The following is a 12,501-nucleotide window of genomic DNA, read 5'->3' on the forward strand; positions in this document are numbered from 1 at the left end:
ACTGTTTATATTATATATAATTCAGCCTTTCTTCCCCTAAATGCCCCCCTTCTATACTGGTTGATTTGAACTGCACTGTGAATAGAACAGGGGTACAGAGGGGAGATACACCACATAAATATATAGATGGGCAGTTTAGCACTACAGGGTATAGTCCACCTCGAGTATCTGAGTGGGCGCGTAGGCAACACATGCTTCTCTCGTTGTCTATTCCATGTCACATGCATCTCTTCGGTCGAATGCATCCCCATGGTTGATAGACACCCATCTATAATTCTTCATGATATCAGCTGGTCACATAATTGCTCCACCTACTTACACCAGACTACACCTCAACACCTCTGACATCAGTATGCAGCCAAGATCAAATACAAATTCTGGGCATGCTGGACACATAGCGAGTCTCTAGCACCCACGCCATCCCCTAATTCCTCTCAGCAACCATCCACATGCATGACCTCATGGGTTGTTTCTACTGGAGCCAGGCCAGCCCTACTAAGCCTTATTTGGCCGTATGCACACACATTCTAATCCTACTCCGTGATCTCCAACACGCTGCACTTCGGTCCCCAAGGGCGTTCCCAACCACCAGCACATTGAGACAATAATAATGGTAAAGGGCGCTATATAAATGACAACGCCAATACAATACAAGAAATAGCACAAACTACCAGGTCCTCTGGTCCTATATGGAAAGGAAATGCAAGAGGTTACACCAGTACTACCTCCAATACATTATATAGCATTTCACATTGTCATTCATTTTCTTGGGTTTCTATAAGGCACCAGCCAAGGACAGACCCTTTTCAGAGCACCCATACACACCCCAGCTCAGGAATGGCACACACTGCAGTGCATTCTACAGCTCAGTGCCACACTTGTGAAATGAGACTGGTAGAGAGCACTGAAAACTGTTTTTATAGTTTGTAAAAAGGTCAACATTCGCTGTAAAAGTCTTCTTGGCATTGATAGGTTAGGAACAAGGGTGAATTGATAAAAAAAAATATATAATACATCATTTAGAGGGCCAATATTTTCGTAAATGGTTATGCTTAATACCCAGAGGTTTCTATGCACCGACCTGGGGATCGAACCTGTGTTGCTGCCATTGTCTTGCTTTTAAGACGAGTGCGTTACCCCTGAGCTATCCTCACGAGATGGTTCCAAGATCCAATAACAAGAACGAGCCGATATAGGCCTGATGAGGAGCAGGTTGTGGCAGGCTAGCAAATCCAAAATTCACCCTTGGCGCACCCAGTGAAAGAATGGGTGAGTGTCACCAACTCCCACAAAAGAAAAACCCCAAAGGGAGGAAGCAGCCGAGAGAGAAAATGTTCATCCAGAAAAACCCTGCTGGGACCCTGGCCTGGCCACTCACTCTGAGCTCCACTGTGCCAGAGTTCCTTTCCCACAGTGACCACAGACTGCATAAAGCCTGTTTAGTCTATGGGAGGAGGCTCCCAGTTCATGCGCCCATCCAATCGTTGGCCTCTCTTCTGAGACTACCACAAACGCACCACTTCTGATGCTTGCATTGTATGTGAAGGGAAGCTGGCTATTGGGCAGGGAGGATGGATCACAGCTGTCAAGAACCGCCAGATGCCGCAGGCTTTATTATTCTGTATACACCTGTCCTATACAGCCTGCCAGTGCTGGATCAAATGGTGGCAATGCCCCCCACCCGTCTACGATCATAGAGATCTTCAATGTGTTGATCTCTATGTCAGTTCCTCTTGTGACACCACCTCAACACATCCATACTGGCTGTTCCTGCCCATCAATTAGAACAGTGCTTAGAAGTAGCAGGAATCTGTCACAAAATGCCACTTCATTCACCAAACTCAGGGTCCCATTCATGGAATGTTTTGCAAGGTTCAAAGTGACTTTGCACTGCTGGAAAATGACTTAGCATTGCCGACACAAACCCTGATTCATGGAACTGTGCATCACTATAGTGGTCTTCAAACTGTGGGGATGCTCCCCCACACCCAGGGAGCAGCCTGGAGGATGTCCAGGGGGTGGACGGGGATCTTCGAAAAGCAAGTATAGCGACTGCCCTTAATAGAAAACATAAGCAAATATACCAGCAACAATATATTGACTCCAGTGGGGAGAAGGGGGCTGGGCAACTATATTTTTAGTCAAGGGGGATTCAGCATAAAAGAGTTTGACTACCATTTTTTTTCGAGTTATATTCCGACATGGTGCTTTTTTTGTAATCCTCTCCCGCACTAGCAGGTCCTGACTGCATTGATAGCTGTATACCTCGACAAAGCTTGGGCCGGACTGACCCTTGTTGGTTGGTGCCCCCGAAGAATGTGACCCCCCCAGTGAAATTTGGGATGAGAGAATTTTTTTGTTTTTTTTAACCTTGACTGTTCATTTAGGAATGATATTCATACTTTTAGGTTCAAAGCTCTGAGTGCGGAAATATCCATAGTTTTGGCTGTTAGGTGGTGACGTAAGCACTGCCTATAAGCTGGAGCTATTGGTATGAGTAGGGAAAATAGGAGTCAGATGGGATGGAGGAGGGACACACAGCCTGTTGCTGTTGTTTGGCTTTATTGCTCACCCATTGACTTGCCTTTCCCCGCCCAAAACACATGCCTTGAGATCTCTTTGAGCTAGCTGTGTGCTTTTAAGGTGGGTGGAGGGGGGAGGGTGTTATTTCTAATCAATATTCCCAAAAGAAATGGCTTAAATGCAGCCGTAAACCAGTCCCCGGTGTAATAGAAATGTATTAACCAAATGTCCCTTCAGTCACTTCATTCATACACAACGTATGTGTCCTTGCATCTGTACCTTGATCTGAAGTTCTGTCACAATCAAGCATTGGCAAAGCCAAGAGTGCTGGCTCTTATTTAGGTATTACATGGGCATTTGCCAGGTACTGGCATAATATGCCCAGGTACTAACACCATTTTCTATCTGGTACTTATGGCCAGGTAGTACCATTATGGCAATGCCTAGAAAATATCTCTCATCCCTACACAAAAACAAAAAAACAAAAAAAACTTGCCATTGCCACTGCTTCTTTCTTTGGTGGTTTTGTACGGAGCGTTTTTTTAATATACCAAATGTGTCATATTGCTTTAAGTATGAGCATGGAATGGTTCTATCTAATTTCCTGTACCTGTACTGTATCGTATACGGTTCCCATCTTGTTTCTACCCAAGCACAGCGCATCCACACCTGTTGTTATTAGCGCTTTATAAAATATAGGGCCCGAGTCATGGAATTATTTGCACGGGGTTCAAAGTGACCTTGAGCTGCTGAAAAGTTACTTTGCACTGCCAACACAACCCCTGATTCACGGAACTGTGCCAAGTGTATTTTTGCTGTGCAGAGTCCGTGCAAAGTCATTTTGTAACTGCAAAATTGACTATGCACTGACGTTGCACTGCAAAAATACACTTTGCACACTTCCATGAATCAGGGTTTGTGTCAGCAGTGCAACATCACATTTCACCAGTGAAAGTCACTTTCAACCGTGCAAAAAAGTAGTCCATGAATCAGGTCATAACAGATATGAGAAATAAGTGTGCTCCCCAGCAGGTCATTGAGGCAGCACCGGAAACTGCGCCCTCGTCTCTCTGCCACCGCACTCCCTCGCAGCCGGCACTTTAACGCTGATTACTTTGCGCGCGGCTGAGCGCGGTAGCGATTACAGGGCAATCAGCTGTGAGAACATAACGAGAACATCCGAGGGGCGCCAACACCCCTATCGCACACCCCGTACCTCTCCCCAGCCCCCTTGAGTCACGTGGTAAAATATACAAGACGTTAAGAAACACATCAGTGCAGCTGTTGATGTGAAGTTACACTCTCGCGCCAGATGCGCCAATGTGCTCATCTGCATGTACCGCCTTTTAAAGAAGGGAGTGGCTGCAGTCCCAGTCCACCCTTCCCGCCAACAGCCTTCACGCGGGCGCGCGCGCCCCCATCACACTTACACCGAACATGCTGCGAGCCGGGCTGATGTGTGCAGCTTTAATGCTAGGGACTGTGTTTAACCATACGAATGCTGCTCACTTTACTGACCTGGGAAGGATGGAAGAGCGCGTCGGCCTCTTCTGGGCTCCAATCTGTGTGGGCTGCTGGATATGCACTGGTGTGTGCAGCTGATGCATAGACCCGCCGAGCTATTTTACTGTGATTACAATATTCGACCTGCAGATTACACACACTAAACTCTTCAACTGAAATTATAAAACCTACTACCACTTTTCTGAGGTACCACTGCCATACTGTTACTCTGTCTTTACCCTGCACGTTTATCATTCTGTACTTCATGTAATCTGTTTCATGTAACGTGTAACTAACTAAGAAGCCTTGGGCGCATGAACCTGTATGACAACCCTCTTACATATTCTTGTAACAGCACCTCGATGCCTCAGGGCTGTAAATTGCGCGATAAAAATGCAAATAAATAAATAACCAGACATGCACAGCCGATGCATCAATCGCTGACCTGTCTTGCTGTGCCTGGAACCCAGTGAGCTCTGTCACGAACCCCCATACCAGGCGCCTTAAACTACTAATTGACGCCGCTAGTACTAGCACTTGTGACCTGCATGTTTCTTACACATATATGTTTACCACAGGCACATGAACCCACCAAGTTATTTTACTTTGGAAACTGCGGTGTGAAACATATACACATATGTATGGTATACATACATGTGTGTGTATATGTAAGGGAGTGGTGTCTTTGGGGGACACTCCCTGGGGGCTGCAAGTAAGAGTGAAGAGTTCCATTGAGACGGTACGCGGGAGGGAACTAGAGAGGAGGAGAATTGGGGTTCGGTGAAGCGATCACCAGTCTGTGAGATGTTCACAGATTCACAGATCTCTGCAGCAGGCGCCCGAACCACTGAGCTATCTAAGCACCTCTGATGATGCATTGCATGGATTGCGCTCTTTGTTGAGCCTCGTTAGAGGGTCTACGATCACGGCTGGATGACGAGGACAGAGCCTCTCACACACTGCGGCTGCGCGGAAGGCTTTGCGCTCCTCTCAAACTACCCCTTGCTTCTCCATCCCTCCCTTTTATTTTTTTATTTTTTTTACTAAAGCCAACATTAAAAAAAATGCATCATTTTGCCCACCTTGGGGTCTGCACACCGTTGCAGACTTATATTACCCTGATGAAGGGGGCCGCACGAATAGGAAGAGACGAAGTCGGGAAGAGGGGGATGGGAGATGCGGGGGAGGGTCGTGGGGGCTCATTTTTCATTTTAAATATAAACTTTGAAAGAAAATTAATTAGGAGCTATCACAGAGGGACGAGAGGAGATCTGACCAGCCACTAATGCAACCTTTATTACCTTCCTCATCTGCGGGGACGAGAGGATTAGAAAGGAAGCCGCGCATGGGGAGGGGAGGGGGGGTTCAAATCCCCATCCCCCACCCGCCGAAGTGCGGCTTCCAGTGCTGAGGCTCAGATGGAGCCAGGCGGCAAGGAGAGGGTGAGGGGTGCTACGCAGTCTGAGCAGAAGGAGCCACTGAGAGATGGAGAGAATGAGAGACATATGTGTGTGATAAGGAGAGCAGGTGTGTGAGAGGTAAAAACGAGCCCAGGCTCCTTCCGGTCTGCACAGATCGACACTACAGAAACGCTGTGTTGAATGTCCCCTCTCTCCTCACTATCCTCGTCCACCCCGCCCTCTTTCAGAGTTGCCAGGGAGCCTGGGGCCCCCGCCAATGGGAGCAGAGCATGCTATACATCCCAAAAACATAGCATAGCACAGCTGGAAGCGTGTGTACATGTAGCTATGCAGAGGGCGAGAGGGTGAAATAGTGAGGCCGGTGGGTACTGGAGAGGCAGCATTATCTATGTGTGTGAGAGAGAGACAGAGAGGAGAGAGAGAGAGAGAGAATGGCGAGAGAGAGAATGGCGCGAGAAAAGTGTGAGGGGAAGGCGGAAGGAGAGTTAGAATCCAGTAAGTGACGAGGGGGAAGTGACAGGGTGAGAGAAGCAGGGAAAGGGGGTAGAAAGAAGGCACAGAGCTGAAGAGTCTGGGAAATGGGGATGTGAGAGAGGGGGAGGGGCGTGGGAGGCAGAGGCAAATCCACGAGAAAGAGAGCACTGTAGGGAGGCAGGCGGATGCCATGAGCAGGCCGGAGTGGAGAGACTGTCGGCGGGGAAGAAACACCGCGAGAGCGAGAGGAATCTAGGCACAGGAGCTCCATGCTAGGCGGTGTATTGTATAGCGCCTTGTAACGAAGGGTGGTAAAAACGGAGCTAGAGACAACGATAAGGAAGGGACCGGAGAGGCAATCAAAGAACTGAGAGTGGAGCATAAACGTGCACCAGAGAGGGATAGTGGCAGGGGGAAGAACAACGGTGGCATTAAATGAGACGAGGGGCGAAGTGTGCAAAGCATGCTGGGACAGAAGGAAAGGATAGGTGCAAGTAAGCAAAGGGCAGTCTAGGGGGGAGGGAACAAGAAGGGAGAGGGGGGTGCTAACCCCAGAGGAATGTAGTGGTGAGTCCACACAGTGCGGGGAAGAGAGAGAGATGAACGCAGGGAGAGAAAGACTTCGAGGGGTGGGGAATGTGACAGCGTGCGAGATAAAGTTACGCAAAAGTAAATGGGAGTCGGATGAGAGTGGAAGGGAGGTGACATGTTCTAAACACATGACAGTAAACAGGGGGAGAGGGAGAGACAAAGAAAAAGCGAGAGGGGGACCGCGAGAGAAACAAAGAGCGATAACAGAGGGAGGGGGAGAAGGGAAGAGCAAGAGGGGGAGAGAAAGAGAGAGAGAGAGGGGGGAGGGGCAAAAAGGGGCGAGAGAAGAGAGAGGGGAGAAAGAGAGAGAGAGGTGGAGAAAGCAGAAGGCAGAAGAGAGGAAGAGAAACATGGGCAAAGAGCGTGTTCGAGGGGGGTAAGGGGTTAATGAGTGTAAAACGATATAGAGATGGATACACAGACTCTCATATCTTGCTCTTAGATAGATAGATATATCGATAGCTGGATAGATAGATGGATAGATAGATAGATAGGTAGATAGATAGATAGATAGATAGATAGATAGATAGATAGATAGATAGATAGATATGTAGATGGATAGATAGATGGGTAGATAGATAGCTAGGTAGATAGATGGATAGATAGATAGATAGATGGATAGATGGATGGATGGATGGATAGATAGATAGATAGATAGATAGATAGATAGATAGATAGATAGATAGATAGATGGGTAGATAGATAGATAGACAGATGGGTAGATAGATAGATAGATAGATAGATATGTAGATGGATAGATAGATGGGTAGATAGATAGCTAGGTAGATAGATGGATAGATAGATAGATAGATAGATAGATAGATAGATAGATAGATGGATGGATGGATAGATAGATAGATAGATAGATAGATGGGTAGATAGATAGATAGATAGATAGATAGATAGACAGACAGACAGACAGACAGATGGGTAGATAGATAAATAGATAGATAGGTAGATAGATAGATAGATAGATAGATAGATAGATATGTAGATGGATATATAGATGGGTAGATAGATAGATAGATAGATAGATAGATAGATAGATAGATAGATAGATAGGTAGATGGATAGATAGATAGATAGATAGATAGATAGATAGATAGATAGATAGATAGATGGATAGACAGATGGGTAGATAGATAAGACAGACATGTTGACGGACTCTGACAGTGAGATGTAGCATCACATTTAAAGGAATTAAACACGGAACAGGGAAGACGGTGGGCGAATGGTCGCGAGGCAGATACGGGGCAGTGTAAGGGCAGAGGAGGACAGACGAACATAAAGGGAAACTGGCACACAGAACGAAGAAGAACAGACGGGCAAATGGAGAGTCGGATTTGAGAAAACAGAGGAGGAGAGAACGAGGGTGAAAAGGTAAAAATACAGAGTGAAATGAGATTAGGAAGAGATGCAGCGGGAGGAGGGGGAAATGCAGAGAAAGAAAGAGAGCACAGCGAGGCAGAAGGGAGGGGGACATTGTGTCTTCAATATTTGATGTGAAAATGGTAACCTGGCAACAGAATTAGTTTCATAAAAGTATCAATCTCCATCCACTATTACTCTCGCCCCACCCCCAATAGAAATAAACAAGACACGATTGTTTTCCGCGGGCATCTGGGCGCTATGCTCAGCGCTGGAAGCATGGCTTGGTTTGCACCGCCGTCTTACCTGGGGGTCTTCCGGAGGGAGCCCGGGATTCCTGACTGAGGCTCCGCTGGGCGGACTGGGCTGGCTGCGGTCTCGAGGTGCGCTTCTTGAGAAGGGAATGAGGTTTCAGGATCCAGTGTGTGAGAAAGGAATGATGTCCCAGGAGACTGACTCTGCCTGACGAGGGAATGAGGTCCCAGGGTTCACAAATCGGGAACAGAGCGAGGTCCTAGGCTACTCTGCCTGTCAAGAATGAGGTACCAGATACCTTGTAGAGAATGAGGTGCGAGTTACCCTGTGGAGGATGAGGTGCCATGTAGAGAATGAGGTGCCTGATACCCTGTGGAGGATGAGGTGCCTGATACCCTGTGGAGAATGAGGTGCCAGGTACCCTGTGGAGGATGAGGTGCCAGGTGCCCTGGAAAATGAGGTTCCAGATACCCTGTAGAGAATGAGGTGTCAGTTACCCTGTGGAGGATGAGGTGCCTGATACCCTGTGGAGGGTGAGATACCTGATACCCTGTGGAGAATGAGGTGCCAGGTACCCTGTGGAGGATGAGGTGCCGGTGCCCTGGAAAATGAGGTGCCAGATACCCTGTAGAGAATGAGATGCCTTATACCCTGTGGAGAATGAGGTGCCTGATACCTTGTGGAGGATGAGGTGCCAGATATCCTGTAGAGAATGAGGTGCCAGATATCCTGTAGAGAATGAGATGTCAGTGTGCCCTTTCTGCGATCAACAGGTTCCCAAGTTGCTCTGTCTGTGCAAGGAATTAGGTCGCAGGAGGCTTTGCCTCTGGCAGATGACCTCCCAAGATACCCTAGCTAAGGTTATGCCTTGGATAGAGTGCTGGATACATGTTTCACTTGGGGGGCTAGGATCAAAGGAGGACCCGCCTGGTGATGTGTTGGGCTGCCCCGCGGGAGTTTGGGGCGTTGAAGTCCTGCATGTCTTTAAGGGGGAGATGGGCTGATATCCTACCTGAGTGTCTTGGGTCACAAGATGTCCTGCAGGGAGGACTCGGAAGCCCTACTTGGGGAGGACTGAAATGTTCTTCCTCGGGAGGTCTCGGGACTTCCTACCTGTTAAGGTGTTGGGGTTCAGCGTGTTCTATCTGAGAAGGAAACGTGGTCCACAATGCTTTGCCTGAGGGGTGGGGCGGAGGCCCTGCTGCCCTGCCTGCAGAGGTCACAGAAAGCCCTGCCCTGTTGAGGGTAAGGGGGTCCTGATGCTGCGGACAGCGTGCGCGTCAGCCTCTCTGCTCTCTGGAGCTGTCCTCCGTGGCGCTGGTGCTGAACCGATCCTCCCGCTCTGCCTGTCCGTTGCCTCCTATCACAAGGCGTGCGGAGACTCCTCCGCTGACACGGGCGGGAGGGAGCTGTCCCGAGCGGGCGGTGCTGAAGGCGGGAAGCCGGCTCGGGTACAGGTGCGGAAGCGCAGGTGCGTCCAGCCTCGGGCTGCACCCGGCACGTGGAGACGAAGGGATGTGCTGTGTGCAGAGAGCGCCTCCAACACCAACTCCGCTCTCTTTACTATATGTCTTTCATCTCCCCCCCGTGTGTGGGTGTGTTCGATTATCTCGCTTTTTCTGTGCGTCTCTTCTCACCCCTTCCCTCTGTCACTACTGTCACTAGGTCTGTCTATGACCACTGCCTTTCTCCTTGTGTCTGTCTTTGCGTCTCTATATTTATGTGTCCCTACCTCCGTTCCTAAAGGTCTATTCCTCGCCCGCCCTCGGTGACTCGATGTCTCTTTTTGCCTTCTCTTGCGTGTTTTCCAGCTATTCTGTCACGGACTCTCCGCGTCTCTGTGTAGCGGCGCGCCTGTCTTTGCCTCTGTGGCTGCAGGTCAGTCTTGCGGACTCTCCCGCTCCGTTTATTCTGTGGATCACACTTTAACTAACTCCTCTTACCCACCGTGCTTGTGTTTGTTGTTTTCTCTCTACGTTTCCGCCCTTCTCTGTCTGACCCTCGGGTCCAGCTCTCTCTTATCCCCACTCCCTCTTTCTCTTTGTCCCTCCGTTTTATCCTGCACCCTCTCTCTTTCTCGAGCTACCTGCAACTTTCCCCCTTTCTCTCTCTGTGTCTCCCTCTCTCTCTGTCTCCCCCCCACTCTTTCTCTCACACACACTCTATTTCTCTCCATCAATTTGTCTCTCGCCCACTCAGTTTTACTCTCCCAGGTTGTCTCTCTCGTCTTCCCTGGCTCTATCCCGGGTCCATTTTCTCTGGCTCTCTTCCCCTGACTTTGTCGCACTCAGCTTCTCTTTCCCTCTCGTCTGTCTCTTTGTCCTGTGATCTACTCCGCCAGTGGCACTTCTTTCACTACTTCCGCTTGTTCCTTCTATTTTCGTCCCTTTCTCTGCACCACTGACCCTAAGCCCTGTCCTTCTTCGTTCCTAACTGTCCCCGTATTTCCTACTCTAAGAACTCGTCCTAAGGTGCCCCACCCCCCTTGCTGTCTTTTTCGGCGTCCCGCTGTGTGCACATCTGCCTGTCAGTAGCCCCTTTTCACGGTATCCTGGCTCTCCAGGCTGCGGTCACTTCTGGAAAGTAATGGCTGCCAATGACTGACAGCTCTTTTATAGCTGTCACTTGGGCCATTCCCAGCTCTGCCTGTTCCGGATTGCCTAGGGACCCGCACGGGCCCTGTCGAGGCCCCAGCACGTAGGTTTGCCACACTCGCTCCACGCAATGCCCCCATTGATGTCTGCAGGTCTCAACGCATGCGGATTTGGAACCTGGGCAGAAGCTGTTGATGGATCAGGGATTTTGGGATTCTGTCTCCAGAACTCTGCAGGGACAGCCTCTTCCCCGAGCCCTATCAGATCGGAACCTCGCACAGTTTCGGGCAGGTCCAAGCTTGGCACTGGCCGCTAACCCTCTTCGTCGCATAACCAATCTTTTCTCTTCCTGTATGTTTTCTTCGCAATTTACACTGCGATGGCTTCGTCCGGTTCACATGGGCGGTGCTTTGTGTGTGTGTGAGCGTGTGTGTGTAACCTCCATCCTTCTCGACATAGTCACAAGTGTCAGATGGCAGAGGAAATCTGCCTTGGGACATCCCCGCTTCCCTCTATCTGCGGGCGCTGTACGACCCACGCTTCTGGCAATACACCCCCGTCCTGGCAGGCAAACTACACAGCTATCACAATAACCAGACTGCTCACACAGCTATGCCCATGCAAGCCGGGCCCCTATTGCTGCATTCAATGGTGATGTTATGCTCTCACTGCTCACACAGCTCTGCCAACGCAGCTCACCGAGACTCATCACACATCTCTACCAATGCAAGTCCATCCTATAAGGAAACATTCAACTGCCTAATTGCACGACCCTCCTCACATAGCTCCGTCAATGTACATGAGTCCTGGACTGCAACTTCGACCTGCTGTTCCAGTAATGAGAGGCCCTGCTCTAGACGGTCAAAGCCCGCAGTTCTCGGCAGTGCTGATGAGCTACAGCACCTCCCAGGCGCCTGGTAGTGTCTGAAAGGGACTAAGAACAATGCAGCACATTCCCTGTATTACCTATGATATCTTACTCGCACTGCCACTAGCTGGCCCTTGTTACTTTCCTGTATGCTATTACCCTGTACTGCACTTTCCCCTCTCCCTTTCCCCTTGCACTTCTCCCTTTCCCCTCCTCCCTTGCACTTGCGCGATCTGAATGACACCTGGCCTAGTAGGATCGTTGTATGTCTCCCCTTGTTCCCCCCCCCCGCCTCGTCACGCCTTGAAACACTTGTGTATAGGCGCGTTATAAATACCATATCATATGATATCATATCATATGATAGACGTGGCTGTGCACTCAAGGTCTAGCTTTCAGGATGGAGTATAAGATGGCAACAATAAATGGTAACACTATTATTACCATAGGACAGTTAACGTCCTGATAAAGGTATTTATGGTATCCTGAATGAATGAGAATGACTCTGTGTTTGCAAGCTGGGCCTCATAGAATGCTCGGTGGAATGTGGAGTGTTGGAGGCCTGGGGGTTCTGAGGTTGACAGTTAGGGACTTGGAGCATGGCAGGGAACCAGGGCAGATGCTGAATACCTTCTCTCCCACATCTTTATGAACTGTATTTATGTAACTAAGTATAATAAAGCATCTTGTCTGTACTCACCTGGGTCAGCCTGGTTCCTGCTCCTTGTCACTCCTGATCCAGGCATATCTTGCTGGGGAGCAAGATACTACATCTGGTGAGGAGAGCATCGCTGTTTATTCACATATCTTATGTTTCCAACATTCTACACAGTAAAAGTATTGATGTCCAAAGGAAAAAAGAACTGCCTGTAATAGTAGTGTAACAAATATCGCAGCACTATTG

At 49.1% G+C, this 12,501-nt stretch overlaps 1 protein-coding gene across 5 annotated transcripts in view; it reads right to left on the reverse strand.

The window, feature by feature from the left end:
• GRM2 (glutamate metabotropic receptor 2) overlaps nucleotides 1-10,718 on the reverse strand; it is an 833,735-nt gene extending 823,017 nt beyond the window's left edge. For 3 of the 5 annotated variants that reach the window (XM_069644034.1, XM_069644032.1, XM_069644035.1), the window contains exon 1: nucleotides 8,187-10,717. The gene's annotated coding sequence lies outside the window, so the exon portion shown is untranslated. Of the gene's footprint in view, nucleotides 1-8,186 lie in introns of all 5 variants that reach the window. The other 2 variants (XM_069644038.1, XM_069644036.1) reach the window with 2 other exon arrangements.
• Between the last annotated feature and the right edge of the window lie 1,783 nt (nucleotides 10,719-12,501).

Source organism: Ambystoma mexicanum, chromosome 2p (genome assembly GCF_040938575.1).
Source record: "Ambystoma mexicanum isolate Mex_15411 chromosome 2p, UKY_AmexF1_1, whole genome shotgun sequence".
NCBI lineage: Eukaryota > Metazoa > Chordata > Amphibia > Caudata > Ambystomatidae > Ambystoma > Ambystoma mexicanum.